At 43.3% G+C, this 16,141-nt stretch overlaps 1 protein-coding gene across 2 annotated transcripts in view; it reads right to left on the bottom strand.

Moving 5' to 3' along the window:
• Positions 1-16,141, bottom strand: part of zbtb8b (zinc finger and BTB domain containing 8B) — a 317,365-nt gene that overhangs the window by 223,222 nt on the left and 78,002 nt on the right. Inside the window, exons 1-3 of one of the 2 annotated variants that reach the window (XM_059954446.1) lie at positions 15,458-15,476; positions 11,186-11,286; positions 6,447-6,573 (exon numbers count right to left, since the gene is read on the bottom strand). The gene's annotated coding sequence lies outside the window, so the exon portion shown is untranslated. Of the gene's footprint in view, positions 1-6,446; positions 6,574-11,185; positions 11,287-15,457; positions 15,477-16,141 lie in introns of those variants that run through there. The other variant, XM_059954445.1, reaches the window with a different exon arrangement.

The following is a 16,141-nucleotide window of genomic DNA, read 5'->3' on the forward strand; positions in this document are numbered from 1 at the left end:
CCCCACTCTTCAAGAAGGAAGGGAGGCAGAAGAAAGGAAGTTAGTCTAACTTCAGTGGTTGAGAAACTGTTGGAGTCCATTATTCAGGATGAGCTTTTAGAGTACTCGGCAGCACATAATAAAGTAGGCCAAAGTCAGAGTGGTTTCCTTAAAAGGAAATCTTGCCTGACAAATCTAACAGGCAGGATAAACAAAGGAGGATCAGTAGATGCTGTTTACTTGGATTTTCAGAGAGGCTTTGACAAAGTGCCACACATGAAGCTGCTTAACAAGGTAAGAGCCCATGGTAGTACAGGAAAGATATTAGCATGGATAGAAGATTGGCTGACTGGCAGGAGGCAAAGAGTGAGAATAAAGGGGGCCTATTCTGGTTCGCTAATGGTGACTAATGGTGTTCCACGGGGGTCAGTATTGGGATCATTTCTTTTTATATGGCAATGATCAGATGTTGGAATTAGTAGCTTTGTGGCCAAGTTTGCAGGTGATACAAAAGTAGTTGGAGGGGTAGGTAGTTTTGAGGAAGCAGGGAATCTGCAGAAAGGCTTGGGTAGATTAGGAGAATGGGCAAAGAAGTGGCAGATGGAATACAGTATAGGGAAATGTAAGGTCATGCACTTTGGTAGAAAGAATAAAGGTGTAGATAGTTTTCTAAACAGGGAGAAAATTCGAAAAACTGAGGTGTAAAGGGACTTGGGAGTCCTTGTGTAGGATTCCCTGAAGGTTATCTTGGAAATTGAGTCAGTGGTAAGGAAGCCAAGTGCAATGTTAGTATTCATTTCAAATCAGAACAAGGATGAGATGCATTGGTCAGACTGCACTTGGGGTATTGTTAGCAGATTTGGGCCCTTTATTCTCAGAAAAGCTGTGCTGGCCCTGTATAAGGACCAGAGGAGTTCACGAGAATGATTCAGGGAATGAAAAGTTTAACATATGAGGAGCATTTGATGGCTCTGGGCCTATACTTGTTGGAATTTGAGGGGGGACCTATTGAATTTTAAAAGGCATAATGGAGTGGATGTGGAGAAGATATTTCCTGTAGTGGGTGAGTCAAGGACCAGAGGGCACAGTCTCAGAATAGAGGGACATCCTCTTAGAACAAAGGTGAGGTGGAATTTATTTAACCAGAGGGTGGTGAATCTGTGAAATTCTTTGCCACAGATGATGGTGGAGGCCAAGACATTGAGTATATTTAAAGTGGAGGTTCTTGTCTAGTCAGGACGTCAAAGTTATGGGAGAAGGCATGAGAATAAGGTTGAGAAAGATAATAAATCAGCCATGATGGAATGGAGGAGTGGTCGATGGGTCAAATGGACTAAATCTGCTCCTACAGCATATGGTCTTGTACCTCAGTTCAGTCTGTAAGGGCAAGTCTGGTCTTTCAGTTGCCTTGAATTTCTGTTCTTCATCCACTCCCACACTCCCACAGTTTTTGACCTGTATACCAGCATCTCATTTCCGACTAAGCTGTCTGCAGCTCTGAACTCAACACTGAATTCGATTACCTCAGATAATAAATTTGTATTGGAACTGGCCAACTCTGACAGAAGGTCATTGATCTGTATGTCCATTCTGACCCTGGTTTCCACCCATAATGAAATCCAATTTGTTCTCTCAGCTCTCCTCTGCTGCAAATAGAGACATTTGCTTTCTAACTTGTCCTTGTTCTGATGAAATGTCTTCAACATGAATCATTCATCAGGGCCCTTTTGTAATTAAGCACAGTTGATAGTTCTTGACCAGCTTTGTTCAATAGCTTTTTGGCTAGATAGTTTTAGCAGGTGCTTTTGATGCAGTCGCAGTCATTGTTGAGTTATTCAGGTATCATGCTCAGATGGAAGTCACACTGGATTAGCTGAACCTGGTTTCGAGAAGATTACTTAGGTCGCAAACTACTATCTCATTTAATCCTTTTCCCACCATCAGAATGTGCCTCAGTGGAAATCAGTATAGCTAAAATGCTGACATTCAACAAGTGTTGTTTGGTTTACGGTGTTAATGTGGATTAGAAGACCTTGTGTTACTCCTTTTTTTTTGGAAATGATACCTACATTTGTGACCCTGTATTTCCACATGAAAATGTTTATTCACCTACAGGCCATGACTGGTCTGGTAAAGACCCAAACCATCCATCATGAAGTACTGTCCATGGATCAGAATGTTATGTCTGGCTGTATCATCTAAGTCAGCAAGTGCTATGCCAATGATCAACTGTGCTGAAGTTGTTGCGTAGTTTGAGTCCTGCAGTAGTAAAATACAAATTCTTAATTTTCTTTCTCTGTAGCAAGAATGCCGCCAACTGAGTCACACCAGCATGATTTACCACCGTTCGCTTGTGTTTTACGTATTTTCTGTTCTTCCATCGACAATAAGTTATATAGCATCTTTAAAAGAATAAAAATACCCAATGGGAGTCCATAGGGACATGTGTTTGCCATGGATTATATAACTCAATTTTTAAAGTTTTTTGCTCCACTGAATTGTCTGAACAGGTTCCCAATTTACCCATCGTAAAGTTGTCATCATGTGATCAGAACACAGTCTTCTCTCCCCCTCCCTCTTGTGCTCTGTGATGTGCTAAAAATGTACATATTTCATCTATATCCCTAATGTCTTAAAATTATTCAGGAATAATGGTGATCGTGGAGCTGTACCTATTATCCTGTAATAAGCTGTGCTGAATTAACCATCTCAACTCGTTTCCTGCTTCAACTGTACTGCCTTGGTCGTTTTTATGTTACGTGGAAAAACTTGTGTTGCATCTGCCTACGGTCTTCATTCTCTTGTCATTTATTCTTGATTAATCATGTCCACTTTGATCTTTATCCGTCTTACTCAGGCTGCAAAGCAACTCACATGTGTATCTAATAGATTGCACTTTCCTATTTGCAAGGTAGAAATGCAATTTAAGTTATTGGAGCTTAGAAAAATAGAGGGCTATGTGGTAGGAAATTCTAGGCAGTATCTAGAGTAGATTACATGGTCGGCACAGCATTGTGGGACAAAGGGCCGTACAGGGCTGTAGATTTCTATGTTCTATGTATGTTGTTGTTGACTCCCTAAAAAGTGAGTTCTCACAGACACCAAAATTACAGCTACAATTTGAAAGTTCATGGTCCAACAGATGTCTTACTCTACTATTAAAATCAAGACAGGATACTTTGGTTCAGTTGGGAGCTTAGAACTATAAAAGGAGTTGCTCTAGCTCTATCTAAAAATATATGGCCAAACTGCTATAACTACCATGTAGTGTGACTAAACAGCAGATGTAATGCGCTATAAGTGATTCCACCAGCATTGAATCAATTCAATACTCAGTCAAGTATCTCCATCCACAAAAATGGAGTCCAACCTGTGCATCTTAAATACAAGGCTGAAATTTATGCCATTATACTCACTTTGCTATCAGAAACTCGGACTATCCCAGAAGCAAAACTTTAACCAGCAGTTCACTGCATGTGAAATTAATAAACTGCTGGGTATACTGAATACAGGGAAGCTTATTGGGCCTGACTACATTTCCTACTAAAGTGCTGAATATTATCTCCACACCTTTAGCCAGCTGTAATAGAGTAACTGCAACATACATCTGCATAGCAATGCATTTAAATGCCTAATTATATTGTCCATAAACCGCAGTAAATCCAATCTGAACAATTTGCCTACTCTCTATCAAGTTCTAGTTTAATTGTCATTCAACATACACTTTCAACCAAACAAAACAGCGTTCCTCTGGGGCTGAGGTGCAAAACATAGAACCGTACAACACGCAGCACATATAATTATGGTAGCAGAAAACATAATTATGAAAAAAAAATAATATTAAAAATAATAATGCAGGTTGATCCAAAATACCAAGATCTGAAAATGACTGAGATCCAAATATTTTTTTGATCATTGACAGGAAGTCACAAATGGAAAATTTCACAATTCTAAGATTGCACATATGTAATGAAAAGAATTTAATGAAAAAAATAGAAAAACACTATAAATCAAAAAAATGAAGATCTCGATTGTATATTGAAATAGATTTGTCAGCTTTGAAGCTGAACATATGCCACTTAACTGTACGCTGATTGTGACACAAGCAAAGATCTGTCATAATGATTTAAAAATTGAAGGTAATTGTGAATATCCAGCAGGATGCTTGCAGAAATTTAAGAAAAGGCACAGTATTTGATTTTTAAAGATAAAATGTGCTGATCATGTGATCATGGAGCAGCAGAGAAATTCATTGATGAGTTTGTGAAGAATCTAACACCAGAATCAGTCTACAATGCTGATTGTTTTGTACCTTACATAAAACCTAAAAAAATAAAAAAAACACAAATATAGTGTGCTGTAACCTTTTAATCAAAATGCAGCATTGCAGGAGGAGACTGAAAGCCTGTCGTTGTTTGTAGTTCAACAGCTGATTCTGGTATTCTCCCAATGCTGCTGTGCTGTTTTTATAACCACATTAATTACGCACACATTATATTTTCATTATATTAATGGTTTGTAATAACTTTTACTGTTAAGAACTTAAGACAAAGGCTGTTTACCATTAACTCAGAGTCAGAAATGATGGTGATTCCAAACTACCTCATTATATATTCTAAAATCTGAAACACATACAGCCCTAAGCATTTTGGAATCAGGGTACTCTTATAACCTATAATATAACCCAAGTGCCTGTGTGTCATGGCATGTAGATTGATAGTGTGTGGGTGTTGTCCTAAAGCCACATTTCTGCAAGAACAGTCTGCAGCAGTTTCTCATCATTGTGCAGTGCGATGGCAGACAATGCAATCCAGCTTGTCTTCCGCCAAGTGAATACTGGAGGGCAGCACTGTCCAGGGAGGCCAGGCTGCAATCCAGCAGGACACAGCCTGCTCCAGAGTCTTCTTCCTTGGCAGCCACAGTATGTAATCCTCAGGTATGAATGAGAGTCTGGTCCACCCCACAACCAAGGTCACACAGCTCCCCCATTGGTCCTGCCAGTGAACCAGAATCAGGGTTATTCTACATTACCAATGTCCAACAGGGTCTTGTGATCACAACAAAAATGCCCAAGATAATCGCCCACTCCATCCGTGGGATTGCACACCAGCTCCAACAAGTTGAGCTCCACCATTATCCAGCAATTCACTAGTAGTTTAGACCTGCAGTACTCGATGCTCTTGATAACCAGCAGTGTCTTGCATTCACAAGAAAGAGATAAAGGACCAACAATCTCAGCTTTGGCTGGACACAGAAACCTCTGTGTCTGAGTGCGCCACCATCTTACTGGAAGATGTCACTCACAATGTATTTAGTATGTTTCTCCAAAAGCAGTTATATTTCTGAATATATGTCTTGCACTTAGTTAATGACAATAAATACAACATTTGAAAACATAAAGTGAGGCAGAGAAAGAACCTTTTAGATACTGTTACTGGAGTTTTCGTTCTTCTGCTAGCTTCCCCCACCCCCTCCACGTATGCTCCAGATCAGGATGGAAGGACTTGAAAACAGAGAAACCAAGTGGTACTACATAAATAATTCACTCACTGCTACTCAATCTACTGCTTAACTCTTGACTCTGGCAGTCTTGGTTCAAGAGGAACTGCTCTCAACGTCAAGAGTGCATATGGTGAGGTTTGGCAACAAGGAACCTTAGTAAGATTGAAACTGTGAATCAGGAGGACAGCTATCTTCTGAATAGAACCATACATGGCAGAAGGGAAGCACTTTGTGGTCATTTTGGCATTTCCTCAGCGAAGAGGCTAAGAGCTACCCACATTCAGATGCCTTATCAGTGTCCTCCCTTTCCTGCTGTTGGAAGTGTTAGGTTTGCTGATGCTTGCACTATGCTGAGTTCTATTTGCAGATCATACAATAAAGCGTGGAAAACATTCAGGTTTGTGGTGATAAGTGCGAGTAAGGCTCAAGCAATGCAAGTATCAAAATCAAATTTATCGCAGTGAAGTGTGTCATTTGCACAAACAACTAACACAACCCAACCATGTGCTGGGGGCAGCTCGCAAGTGTCACCACACATTCTGGCACAATCATGCTCAGTAGAACAACAGAGAACACAACAACTCAAGACATCCCAAGTGACAAAGCAACAACAGCAAAACAAGCCCCATTTCTCCCTAATACCCACCTACTCACGTACATGCACAGTTCTGTAGCCCCTGGACAGGCCGTCCTCTTCAGCCTCCAGTCCTCATACACAATCCTCATCTTGTGGATGCATAGACATTGGGCCCTCACTTTCCCCAGCAGACTCACAGAGAACGGCACACACTGGCCTATGGCCACTGGACTTTGACTGATGGACTTCCGATCAACCTTTGGGCTGCAACATTCAGTATCGACCCAGGACTCACCAAGGATGATGAATGTGGACCCAAAATCCAGGCCTTGCCGATGATGGGATCCTGAACACTAGGCCTCAAACTCCAGTGTCGCGGTTTGCTTACCTAGGGGGTCGCCAGCCTTCATTCCTCCTGCCTGTATGGAACTCCAATTCCAGGATGTGCCAATGACTCCAGTCCTCAACCTCGATGGTCCGCAGGCCCGGCATCTGACCACGTCCACATCACTGACCTTCGAATGCGGAACAGAGAATTAGACTCTGGCCTTTCCCCCACGTCCTCGATCCCAACCATATTCCTAATTCCCCTCTCTACCCTCAAACCCATCCCTACGAAACTAAAAAAAGAGGACTAAATATGAGCAACATACTTGACGGAGACCACAGCTCAGCGCCATTGACTGCACTTTTGTGTCAATGTCAGGTAATGATCATGGAGTCCTGATGGAAGGTCTCAACCCATGAATGTTGACTGTCCCATTTCCTTCCACAGATGCTGCCTGACCCACCGAGCTCCTCCAATGGCTTTGTTGCTTCAGGTAATGATTGGGCTCCGCAAGAGCAACTCCACAACAACCTGGTCAGACCATTACCAACTCCTCCACTGTCAACATCCTTGGAATGTTATAATTAACCAAAGGACCATAAGACATAGGCCACTCAACCCATTGAGTCTTCTCCACCATTCTATTATGGCTGATTTATTATCATTGTCAATCCTATTCTCCTGCCGTCTCCCTGACGTCCTGACTATAAATACTATGATATCAAAAACAGAATTTCTGTGGTAGGTGACTCTCTTCCTGACACTGCAAAATCTTTCTACCATGTACAAAGTTCAAGTGAAAATGCCCTCACTTGGCTGGATTAATTCCTGTATCAAATGCAAAACGTGCTGAAGACTTGCACACTCACCGTTATCTCAGGAGATGTCTCTAACCTCTCCCACATTCAGATAGTATACAGAAAAAAACTTGTCGAAAGAGGAAGTGTTCTCAGAAATCTCTAATCTCGCATCATCTTGCGTCTAGATAGACTTGGTAGCTCTGAACTTTGCTGGCAAGCTCCATTTGCACAACTTCTTGAGCATCACTCGCAAATAAAGTTATCATAAAATAAGTTATCAAATAAAGTTATCTCATTTCCTTTACTCAGGTGCATAAAAATCTGAATTTATTATCCTCCGTTTAATTAAGCAAGCAAATATTATTTCATGATGTAAGAGAGATGGATGCTGGAAATCTGAAACAGCTCATCCAAAACACTGGAGGAACTCAGCAGGTTAGGCAGCATCAATGGAGGGAAATAACCCACTGCCTGGTATGCCATTGGTGTTTAGGGCAGTAATGAATGTCCCTCCATCTCTTTCTGTCCTTAGCCACTCAGATGTAGAAGGATCCTTCATTGCTGTCTCCATAAAAATATTCTTTAACTGGTAAGGGTTGATAGCCCTGAGCCGAACCCCCAAACCTGGAGGACTGGTGGACCACTCTTAGTCTGGCCTCTAACCCTTTGACCTGTTTGCCATTGGTGACCCTATCAAGAGCCAAAGCATAAAGCCCTCATTCCAACCAACGTATCTCCCCAGGTCTTTGAGGCACACGCCTCCAAACCACAAGGTTGGAAGGGATAGAAATGAACACTCGACATTTTAAATTGAGGTCCTTCATCAGATCTGGAAAAAAAAGAGGGCAGAAGCCAGAATAAAAGGGAGAGAGGAGAGGAAAAGCATGAGCTGGCAGGTGATAGGCGAATCCACGTGATGGGGATAGGCAGGTGAGGACGAATTCAGGACTATTCTGGACCTATTTAATTTCCCCCAGTAATGAATGATACTGGAAGCTGGGAGGAGGTAAGAGGAAGAGGGAAAGGGCTGAAAAAGAAGGAATCTCAATAGGAGAGGACAGTAGACTGTGGAATAAAGGGAAGGGGATGGGGAACAATGAGGGACAGGCGGGGATAGGAAGGAAAGGGATACAGAGGCCAGAGTGACAAGTGGAACAAGGGGAAAGGTGGGAATAGAGGGGAGGGGTACCAGATGTTAGATAAATCAATGCTAACACCATCAAGTTAGAGATTATCGATTCATAAATAAGGTGTTTCACCTTCAGTCTGCAACTGGCCTCAACTTGGCGGTAGAGGAGTCTGTGGACAGGCACGTCAGTGAGGGAATGGAAAGTGGAGTGAAAATAATGGCCATCTGGCAATCTTGGCTGTCGTGGCAGATGGACTAAAGAAGCTCAACAAAGCAATCCCCAGCTCCACGTTGGGTCTCACCAGTGAAGGGGAAGCTGCAATGGGGAGCTCCGGAAACAATAAACAACCCCGATTGATTCACTTGTGGGGCATTTCCTCGCTGGAAGGACTGATTAGGGCCCTGAATAGTGGTGGGGGTAGAGAGATGTAGGGACAAGTGTAACACTTAGCATGGTTGCAGGGATAAATGCATTGAGGGGGATAGGCATGTGTGGAATGGGGGATAAGCGGAATTCATTGAGGATGTGATGAAGCATATTGATGAGGTTAGAGCAATTAATGTGGTGTGTGTGGACCTTAGAGAGGTTTTTGATAACATTTCCTATGGTAGCTCATTCAAAAGGTCAGGAAGGATAGGATCCAAGGAAACCTGTCTGCATGGAGACAGAACTGGCTTGCCCAAAGAGGGCAGAAGGTGGTAGTAAATAGACCACTTTTGAGGAGCTCGAGATGCTTCACCACCGTTCCCGTTCACCACTATCTGAACCCCTCTGGACCTTTTGTGACATAGGTGGACACAGCCTATGTGGGCACCAGGGTCAGCCTCTCCCAGCGAGGTCCAGACAGGAAAACACGTGCTTGTGTGCCTCTTCACACAAGTTCAACTCTACACAGTGCCAATATGGAGTAGGAGACAGGGAGCCACTTGCCATCAAATGGGCCTTGGAGGAACAGAGACATTGGCTGATGGTAAAAACTGAGCCCTTCCTGATCTGACTGACTTCCAGGATCTCATTTCCATTCAATAGACCTGCCAACTTAACCCACGTCAAGCTTGCTGGGTTCTCTTCTTCAAGCAATTCAATTTCACCATCTCCTACCAACCCAGCTCCAAGAAAACTAGGGCCTTGTAGCAACAGTTCAACCCAGCTGAAATAGAGATCGACCCTTAGCCATCTGCTCAGATCCTCGCTGCATTCACCTGTGACCCTGAGAACCAGATCTACCATGCCCTACATCACGAGCACTCCAAGGGATTCCAGTTGGCCCAGTCACCACCGCTTTCCAGCCATCCTGGCACACAATGGACTCCGGACTTTCTGCGACACCGGCTGTGGTAGCCCACCATGATTGCAAATGTATGTCAGTTTGTTACTGCCTGCCCAGTCCATTTCCTTCAACCAGCAACCCCCTGGGTTCCTGTAGCAGTCCCTTGACACCCATGGCCCCATGTCACCATAGGTTTGCCACCTTCCACAGCGATGGATTGGTTCTCCAAGGCGGCCCACCTCATTGCCCTCCCCCAACCAGTGTCAGTCACTGAGACAACAGACCTGGTTCCCCAATGTGTACTTTGTCCCCAGGGCTTCCCTCAGGATGCTGTGTTGGACCGGGGCCCACAGCTTGTCTTCCGCTTCCGGCGAGCCTTCTGCCCCTTCCTCCACACCTCAGACAGTTTCCCTCTGGCTATCACCAACGATCAATCAGGTGGAGCCAACTTGCAAGTGGGGAAACTTATGGGTTGTTTCGCTGCCTCGGACCCTTCCATATGGAAGACGTATCTGCTCCGGGCCAAGCTGTCCCACAATCTACACACCTCTTCTACCATGGCTATGTCACCCTTTGAAGTGCTTCATGTCTACCAGCCTCCGTTGTTCCCCACGGAGGAACCAACGGCAGAGCTCCTATCCACTGGAGCCCTAGTTCATCATTGCCAGAATGTTTGGAAGAGGTCATAGTGGGCTTTCCTAGCTGCCAACCGTGCCTACTGCACAGGGAGATTATTCCAACCTGGGGACCGTGTCTGGTTGTCCTCCCAAGATCTGCCCCTGCACATTGACTTCCGCAAGCTCGCGCCCCGGTTCATTGGTCCCATCAAGATTACCCATCGTATCAACTCAGTCTCTTACTGTTGCCAGCTGCCACCCTCCCTCAGGATCACGCCTACCTTCTGTCTGTCCTGTCTCAAGTCTGTTGTCCATGGGGCACTCAACCCACCACAGCCTGCCCCTACGTAACCCAGGACAGCAGAAGGTGACCCAGTATACACGGTCAGCCCGATGACTGATTCACATCATTGTGGATGGCGTCTGCAGTAGCTGTGTGACTAGGACCAGTATGGCCCAGAGGAGAGGTCTTGGGTACTGTCCAGTGGGGAGGGGGAATGATCCTGTCAGGCCTGCACAGGCAGGCACTTCCCAATCTCTATCCATCTAGCAGGAGTCACCTGCCACTCATTTCCAACTCATCCCCTGCAGTCTATTTAAACCCAGCTCTCATTCACAGTCTCTGTTCACTCATTGAACCAGCCAGCCTCAACCAGTTGCTCCTATACTCCAGTTACTTTTGAAACCCACCACCCCCCACTGATTTCCTTGGGCTGCGTAAGTCTAGGGAATACACACTCTATTTCCGCCGACCCATGAGGTTGAGACAGCTCTCCCACCCCAAACCCCAGTTTGTGTGGGTGCTGTGTAATTTGTTACCCTGTTACAACTCAGTGCCAAGAAATAACAGTCAACATACTGCATACGATTAAAGGAAAAGGGTTAATAAAGAAAAGTAAGAGAAAAACAAAAAGGGCCTATTATAATTAAACAGTCAAACATGCACAAGTTGGAGCTCAACTCTTCCAAAAGTCATATTCACCAATCCTCAGTAGACTCTGGCACCTTGCTCCTTCGAATCACAGTCCCCCATCGGGTCGAATCCTGTGACCAGTTCTCCCCAGCGTCTTCCCTCTTCATCTCCTGCCAAATAAAGGACCCAGCTCACATTCCAAAGCACCTGTTATCTTTAACCTTAACCCAAGCACCACTTCTACAGAAGGATCTGTGAAACCTTTCCCAGGGTGTTACATCATGTTGCCCTGTTCTCTTGGATTGTTATTTTGCAGTTGATTATTAAAGTTATCAGTCACCACTAAAACATCTCCACTGCTCTGCATTTGGGTCAAGCCTCCTCTAGGTTTCCTGACATAAAGATCGCTCAATGTTGCCATACAAGTTGATAAGGTTGTTAAGAAGGCATATGGTGTGTTGACCTTCATTAGTCGGGGGACTGAGTTCAAGAGCCGCAAAGTAATGTTGCAACTCCATAAAACCTTGGTTAGACCGCTCTTGGAATATTGTGTTCAGTTCTGGTTGCCATATTGTAGGAAGGGTGCAAAGGAGATTTATCAGGATGATACCTAGACTAGAGGACATATCGCATGTAGATTGGTTGAGTGAGCTAGGGATTTCCTCTTTGCAGAGGAGGAGGGTGAGAGATATACAAGATGATAAGAGGCATAGTTCGAGTAGATTGCTAGAGACCTTTCCCCAGGGCTGAAATGGCTAAAACCAGGGTACATAATTTTAAGGTGACTGGAGAAATGTACAGAGGGGATATTGGAGGTAAACACTACACAGAAAGTCGTGGTTCATGGAATGTGCTGCCAGGGGTGGTGGTAGAGATTGATGTACTAGGGACATTAAGGTACTCTTAGATAGGCTCATGGATGATAGAAAAATGGAAGGCTATGTAGGCAGAAAAGATTAGATTTATCTTAGAGACGAGTAAAAGGTCAGCACAACATTGTGGGCTGAAGGGCCTGTACTGTGCTGTAATGTTCTATGTTTCCTGTTCTACGATAGCAATGATAGCAAAAATTTCCAATTTTTGAAAAAGAGAATATCTCGGATGTCCTGGAATTGGAAACCTCATTGTGAAAACAGATGCTTTGGAGACCAAGGAACTGAGAGAAAGGAATAGCATCCTTGCAAGTAATAGGGTGGGAAGATAAGGTAACTGGGGTCAGAGGGCTTGTAACATGTGGAGGTGGAGACAGAGGTCAAGAAAGGGAAGGGAGGTGTCAGAGATGGATCAATTAAATTTGAGCACAGACTGCAAGTTGGTGGCGAAGTTGATGAAATTGATGGGTGCGGGATGCAGCACAAATGCAGTTATCAGAGGAACATTTGGGGTGCATTAGCGGGGTGCATTTGGAAATTAGATTATTCCACATAGCCAGCAGAGACACAGGCAAAGCTGGGGCCCATGCAAGTCCCCACGGCTACATCTTTGGTCTGGAGAAAGTGGAAGAAACTGAACGATAAATTGTTAAGAGTGAATGAATACCAGTTCTGCCAGATGGAGGAGAGTGACGCATGAGAGGAACTCATTGGAAATCCATCCTGGCATGGACTAGATGGGCTGAAAGGCCTTTTTTCTGTGCTGTAGAGCTCCATGGCTGTTGTCAAGAAAGAATTAGAAAGCCTTGAGCTTCCTAATGGGTATGGAAATGTACAGGAACTGGGTGTCCATGGTAAAACTGAGGCAGTCAGGGCTGGGGAACTGAAATGATGGAGAGTATGCAAAGTGTCACTGATATGGGAGGGGTGGCGGGGCAACACAGTAGTGTATCAGTTAGTGCAATTGCTTCACAGCTCCAGTGATCATCAATCAGGGTTTGGTTCCTGTCTGTGAGGAGTTTGTACATTCTCCCCATGACCACGTGGGTTTTCCCCAGATGCTCTGGACTCCTTCCACATTCCAAACACGTTCCGTTAGGATTAGGGTTAGCAAGTTGTGGTCGTGCAATGCTGATGCCGAAAGCGTGGTGGCAAATGTGACAAAGTTAATCTTTAAGTGCAGGTGAGAAGATAGAAGGGCACGAGGACAGTGGGACAGGAGCAGGTGGAAACAATGGGCCTTCCGGGCCAATGACTTTTGTGGATCTTGGGTATGAGGGAAATATGGTCAGTGTGGGGTAGAGGAACTATCAGGTTGGAAGCTGCAGAGGGGAGATCCCTAGAGGTGATGAGGTCAGTGATGGTGCAGGAGACAGTGGCCCCATGCTTCTCAGACACACACTATTTCAAGATCTTTTATAATTTTAGTTTCCAATTGCGTCTTGCATTGTACTTCAATGCCACTTACTTAGATTTCCCAGTCTTCCTACTTTTATGATGTAAATTAATATGATGTACAAATGAAAAGCATAATTCAATTAAGCATTTCTGGATGCAGAGTTATCAGCAAGAGCTGTGCTTATGCAGTCTTCCCATAATCAAGTTCCCATAATCATAAAGCAGTTTTCCCATAATCTCATCACCAGATAGTTGCTGTGTTACATTATATTCCACAATTCATTTAAAAATTAACATTGACCATAATATAACAGTAGTCATGAAGAGTCAATGTTTCAGGATTTGAAAACACAACGTCAGTGCACAGACAAGCAAGAGAAAATCTGCAGATGCTGGAAATCCAAGCAACACACATAAAATGCTGGGGGAACTCAGCAGGCCGGGCAGCATCAACGGAAATGAATAAACAGTCGACATCTCGGCCTGAAACGTCAACTGTACTCTTTTCTGTAGATGCTGCCTGGCCTGCTAAGTTCCTTAAATCAGTGCACTGTATCTGAAACAGTACACTCAGGATACACAGATTAACTTACACTGGGGTCTCCCCACACATTGAAGGACTGTTCTCAAGCAGGCTCAGGTGTAGAAAAGTGCTTCATGTTTATTCACAGGGAGGAAAAATTAGAGACAAAAAAAAAGCAGGCAGCTCATCACACAGTAAACTAAGCATATATTCTAGTTTGAGATGTAGGAACTCATTACTCACAGATTTTAACAAGGCATTAAGAATGACAATCTCACCATTCTGTTCAGTTGCAGAATTTTACAGAGGTGCTGAGATTCCCTGTTACAACTTTGGAAGTGAGAGGAAATGAGCAATGTTCTGCTTGAGAATAGGCCTCTCAGACCTAATGGGGAAGATTAATGATGGGAAAGTACCCCACCACATGATGTGCTTGGACAGTATTATTCTTTGTTGGTCTCTTGAAAAAACTCTTTTGCAGGATGGTGGAAAACCAATTACAGTGCACAATAGGCACATGTTTAACGTGTGATTCACTGTTGTCTCCTTTAGGAAGGTACAATATTTAATCTGTGTGTGTGTGTGTGTGTGTAAAGACTAGGAAAAAAATGAATTACAAGGCAGATCAATCCACTTCACCGACTCTGACCCCTGTACTAGGCTACGAGCCATAAATCATCCTAATTCGGGCATCCATTTCATTACCGCTGTTATTTAAAAAAAGAGATGAAAAAATGTACAGAGGCTGGAAATCCAAAGCAGCCCGCACAAACTGCACATTTAGACGGTGACGTGACGTAAAGATTATTACTCCTCGCTTATATGAAGGATGTAACTAAAAGTCAATTCAATTCAATTAAGATCTTGTGGACAGGATGAAAGAATCAAAGATGTGAAAAGGGAAAGAAGTAAGAAATATTAAAACTTTTGTCTAGGACACTGATACTGATTTCAATGTAGTGACCACCAAGAATATGCATCAATCAGCTCTCAGCTTCTTTAGATCATGTTTCCTCCACCTTCTGCAATATTTCAAAAATTTTTACAGGCACATTTTCTGCCTTTGCTGGTATACTGGACTCACTTAAGCTTAGTGCTTTCCGTGTCTATGTGGAGCGTGAACTGTGATCGTATTTCTGTGGCTCAGCGATTCAGGGGGTACTTAAGCGGAGGGACGTTCCCATTCCTGATCGTTTCATTATCGGCTCTTGCAGGCACACAGGTAGTTGTGTGTAAGGTAGCTTAGTGAAAGTTTGAAATAAAGTTTGTTACCGAGCATAAGCTTTTCAACATGAACACGCAATGCAGTGACAGAAAAAAAGTCTTAACCATTGTTGTGGATAAAGATTAAATTTAACGCTATAAGATCAGAGAACTTTTGACTATTTTCTTCCTTTGATTATAGCCACTGTTGTGTATTTAATATTTAAGTAATGTTTGAGTAAACTTGAGTGTGTGTGTGTTGATTAAGCGTTCTTGTTCGTTTAAAATAATTATGTGTAATAATAAATTAATTGCATACGTCATCGCGCTACACGTAATACGTACGCGCCTCGCTGAAAATAATCCCGAAGTTACACCTGCATTTCGGAGTCTGTCTTCCTTTGAATTAGTGTAATGTTTTGAAGTTACAAAACATAACAGCCATCATGCATGATAACGTCCTTGATTCTTACAAATGCCGCCTCGAAATGTTTTCTGAGCACTCTGGTCGTAGTTTCACTGCAGGGGTTTTTACATGAAGAATGCTTTCAGGGCTAAACAGGATTTCAGTAATATGAAAGGTCATCTGATTGCAATGCAACATACAAGTTGTAAAATTATATGTAAATAATCTATCTGGCCTTTAATCATTCAAATTTGGTAAACTCATTTATATTGTAACTATTATGTATGTTTTTTTTCATATGTAATGGAATGTGTATGTTGGTAATTTCTTTATCAATATATCATCTGTATTCTGTCCATATTACTAATATTAATAAAAAGATTTAGAAAGAAAGAAAATTTAAAAAGTACCAGTCCGTTAGTTCTTTAGATGATTACAATGTAGATATTTTCTTTTGTAGTTTTGAAAAGGCGAGCCCAAGTTCAACGTTAAAGAGACGTTTGGATATGGACAGTGATGGTGGGGTTCTGGACAGCGATGGTCCCACAGCAGGTCGATGGGATGGCTCCGCATGCACTAGATGGGCTGAAGGGCCTGTTTTTTTGCGCTGTTTCTGTCTATGA

The sequence above is a fragment of the Hypanus sabinus genome, chromosome 30 (genome assembly GCF_030144855.1).
Source record: "Hypanus sabinus isolate sHypSab1 chromosome 30, sHypSab1.hap1, whole genome shotgun sequence".
Lineage (NCBI taxonomy): Eukaryota > Metazoa > Chordata > Chondrichthyes > Myliobatiformes > Dasyatidae > Hypanus > Hypanus sabinus.